The sequence below is a fragment of the Microcebus murinus genome, chromosome X (genome assembly GCF_040939455.1).
Source record: "Microcebus murinus isolate Inina chromosome X, M.murinus_Inina_mat1.0, whole genome shotgun sequence".
In the NCBI taxonomy this organism is placed as follows: Eukaryota; Metazoa; Chordata; class Mammalia; order Primates; family Cheirogaleidae; genus Microcebus; species Microcebus murinus.
The window spans coordinates 16,265,289-16,270,141 of NC_134136.1; positions in this window are offsets into that span (position 1 = coordinate 16,265,289).

Sequence of the window (4,853 nt, forward strand, 5' to 3'; positions counted from 1 at the left end):
AATAAGAAAAAATCAAAGAACCCCATCTATACAGCCTCTTTCCCTGGTGGATTTGTTTCAAATGGTCCAACATTGTTGGAATAGTAATGTCAAACCTTGCTGCTAATTCATGTGTAGTTTGAGATTCACTTCCACTACAGCTTTCAGCTCATTATTGTCCACCTTGGTCTCAGGTTGCCCATGTGGCTCATTTTCAAGATTAAAATCACCCGAGTGGAACTTCTCAAACCATTGAGGTACTATACGTTAATTAGCCACGTCCGTCCCAAACACTTTGTTGATACTTCGAGCTGTTTGTGCGGCAATGGTTTCACAACAGAATTCATATTTGAAAATAACACAAATTTTTTACTTATCTATTGTTTCACAAAAATTGCTCTAAAAAATGCAAGAGATAATCACAAGCCAAGCTGTGTGTTTGAAAGAATGAATGTACCTTGGAGACCCCGGGAGACTCCACGGGAGGAGGCTGCGGAGGAGAACTGGAGGCTGAGACCACCGGAGCAGCCCGGAGACCAGCGGCAAGGGTAGGTGGATCTGCTGTTTCCCCTCCCCTGCATTCGGGACTGCTGGTGGGCTCCCCAGCGGGTGGAGAGACCTGCGGACATCAGCCCAGAGACTGCCGCCGCCTGCCAACGGTGAGCCTGTAGCAGACGTGGCACCAGGTTCCCAACTTCCTCCGGGCAACTCCGTGTGCACAGACCCGAGCCGCGCGGCAGGCGCCATATTGCCTCCCCCTCCCCTCCGCCGACCCTACCCGCGGCTGCCCAGAGAGACAATACAGCCACCAGCCGGAGGCACCTCCAGGGAACGGGACCTTCCCGTTTGGGACCCCGCCCGCCCTCCCAGGTGCTGCTGGCACCGTGTTCCCAGGAAAACGGTGCCGACTCAGAGGCTGAGAGACATAGACCCAGCTTGGGCTCCCTGTGGGTGAATTAGGACCGGAAATCCTCTCCCTGGTGGGAATACAGTTTGAACTCTGGGACCCAGAGGTCGGACCTGCAGACCAGATCCCCTGCACCAAGGGCTAGCATTGCCCGGGGCACAGAAGGGTTATACATGAACAGCCTACTGAGGGCTGTGTGCCTCCAGGGGCGAATCGGCGCCCTAGAGGACAACCCCCCTCCCAGGAGGAGGCCGTGCGCCCAACCCAGGTGGCGTTCCTGTGCAGGGAACCTCCCCGCCGGCACCACAGTCCGGGGAGGCCTGGTGGCTTGTGGTCTGGCCTGCTGGCAGAGGCCCAGGAGTAGCTGCGGAGTTGGGGAGGGTGGCAAGAAGCGAGGCCTGCTGCAGACTGCAGGTCTCAGACAGCCCCACCCCCACACCCAGACTTTCTGGCTGAGCGGGACCATTCCAGCCCCGCCCTGACAGCTTTCCCTGGAAGCTGAGAACAGAACTTTGACCCCTGCTAACGGCCTGAGGGCAGGCTTATCCAACCCAGCTCCGCCCAGAACGAGAGCTGATAACAGGACTCAAAATCAACACCATAGCCTGTTCCTCCAAGCAAACGCCACCTACTGACAGGGACGGCATCTTGCACAGCCTTGCCACGGCATCCACTGACTCAATATACAGGGAGTGGTCCAATTTCACCCACAGGCACCACCTAACGCCTCAGAAACTAAACAAGGTGTGTGAATACCCAAACAATAACCTGAGGAAAGAAACAACAACTGATCGACATGGGAAGAAATCAGCGAAAGAACTCAGGAAATATGAAGAACCAAACGGAAAACACACCAGGAGGAGCACCAGCCCCCTAGAAACGGACACCGACCAAAATCAGGCAACCAATATGACAGAAAAGGAATTTCGTATGTGGATCATAAGAACACTCACCCAGCTGCAACAACAACTCAATAACCAACACCAAGAAAACACAAAAAACCTCCAAGAAATGGAACAAAGGTTCAACAAAGAGATTGACACAGTGAAGAAAACTTTAACCGAAGTCCTGGAGATGAAGAATCAACTCAGAGAACTACAAAATACTGTGGAAAGTCTCAAGAACAGGGTAGATCAAGCAGAAGAAAGAATCTCAGAGCTTGAAGATCACACCTTCCAATTAAATAAATCAGTCACAGAAATACAGCACAGAAACAAGAGAAAAGACCAAAACCTACAAGAGCTGTGGGATTATGTGAAAAAACCTAACGTGAGGGTCATAGGTTTAGCTGAAGGGGAGGAAGACAACACTCAAGGGCTGGACAAGCTTTTTGAAGATATAATAGAGGAAAATTTCCCAGGCCTTGCTGAAAATCTCGATATACAAGTTCAAGAAGCCCAGAGGACCCCTGGGAGATTCAATGCAAACAGGAAGACGTCACGTCATGCAGTCATCAGACTGACCAAAGTATCAACTAAAGAGGCCCTTCTAAGAGCTGTAAGACAAAAGAAGCAAGTGACATACAAGGGAAAGCCAATTCGAATAACATCAGACTTCTCTAATGAGACTTTACAAGCAAGGAGAGACTGGGGCCCCATTCTCACTCTTTTGAAACAAAACAATGCCCACCCTAGAATATTATTCCCTGCAAAACTAAGCTTCATATATGAAGGAGAAATAAAAACATTCGCAGACAAGCAAAGGCTCAGAGAATTCACCAAGACAAGACCAGCCCTACAAGAAGTACTTAAAACAGCGTTATGCACGGAACATCATAATAATAATCCACGGATATAAAAACAACCAAAACCCAAAGATATTAAAGGCCACATATTACAATGGCTCAAGACAGAAATCATAGCAACAACATCCAACCCAACAGAATGATCAGTAATCTACCTTACCTATCAGTTTTCTCAATAAATGTGAATGGCTTAAACTCTCCACTCAAGAGACATAGGCTGGCTGAATGGATAAGAAAATACAGGCCAAGTATATGCTGTCTTCAGGAAACACATCTAACCTGCAAGGATGCACATAGACTAAAAATAAAAGGGTGGAGATCAATATTCCAAGCAAATAGAAGCCAAAAGAAGGCTGGTGTGGCAGTTCTAATTTCAGACGATTTAGTTTTTAAACCAACAAAAGTAGTAAAAGACAAAGAGGGTCATTATATAATGGTGAAGGGCACAGTTCAACAAGAAGAGATAACAATTTTAAATATATATGCACCCAACTTAGGTGCACCCAGATTCATAAAGCAAACCTTACTGGAGCTAAGCAAATGGATTAATAGCAACTCCATAATCGCCGGGGATTTCAACACCCCACTGACGGCACGAGACAGATCCTCCAAACAGAAAATTAATAAAGAAATAATGGACTTAAACAAAACTCTAGAACAATTGGGTCTGACAGACATCTACAGAACATTCTACCCAAAATCCACTGAATATACGTTCTTCTCATCAGCTCACGGGACATTCTCTAAGATTGACCATATCCTAGGACACAAAGAAAATCTCAAGAAATTTAAAAAAATAGAAATCATACCATGTACCTTCTCAGACCACAGTGGAATAAAACTAGAAATCAACCCTAAAAGAAACTCACATTTCTACACAAAAACGTGGAAATTAAACAACCTCCTACTAAATGATTACTTCGTAAATGAAGAAATCAAGACGGAAATAAAAAACTTCTATGAAGAAAACGACAATGGAGAGACAAGTTATCAACTCCTCTGGGACACAGCTAAAGCAGTTCTGAGAGGAAAGTTTATCTCCATAAATGCCTATAACCAAAAGGCAAGAAGATCACAAATAGACAATCTACTGAAACGACTCAAAGAGCTGGAAAAAGAAGAACAGACCAACCCCAAACCCAGCAGAAGAAGTGAAATCAACAAGATCAAATCAGAACTAAACGAAATTGAAAGCAGGAAAGCTATTCAGGAGATTAATAAAACAAAAAGTTGGTTCTTTGAAAAATTAACAAGATTGACACACCATTGGCTAAGCTAACGAAAAGCAGAAAAGAGAAATCTCTAATAAGCTCCATCAGGAATATAAAAGGAGATATCACAACTGACCCCAAAGAGATACAAGATACAATTTATGAATACTACAAAAATCTTTATGCACACAAACTGGAAAATGTGGAGGAAATGGACAAATTTCTAGAAACACACAGCCTCCCTAGGCTCAACCAGGAAGAAATAGATTCCCTGAACAGACCAATCTCAACAGCTGAAATAGAAACAGCAATTAAAAATCTCCCTACAAAGAAAAGTCCCGGTCCAGATGGCTTCACACCTGAATTTTACCATACTTACAAAGAAGAACTAGTACCTATCTTGCAGAAACTATTCCACAACATCGAGAAGAACGGAAACCTCCCCGACACCTTTTATGAAGCGAGTATTACTCTGATACCAAAACCAGGAAAGGATGCAACAAAAAAAGAAAACTACAGACCAATATCCCTAATGAATATAGATGAAAAAATTTTCCACAATATCTTAGCTAACCGAATCCAGACACTTATCAAAAAAATAATCCACCACGACCAAGTGGGCTTCATCCCAGGGATGCAGGGATGGTTCAACATACGTAAATCTATAAACGCAATTCACCACATAAACAGAAGCAAAAACAAAGACCACATGATTCTTTCAATAGATGCAGAAAAAGCTTTTGACAAAATTCAACACCCTTTCGTGATACGAACACTTAAGAAAATAGGCATAGAAGGGACATACCTAAAAATGATACAAGCCATATATGACAGACCCATAGCCAAAATCATACTGAATGGGGAAAGATTGAAATCATTCCCACTTAGAACTGGAACCAGACAAGGCTGCCCACTATCTCCACTTCTGTTCAACATAGTGCTGGAAGTCTTGGCTACAGCAATCAGACAGGAAAATGGAATCAAAGGTATCCAAATAGGGGCAGAAGAGGTC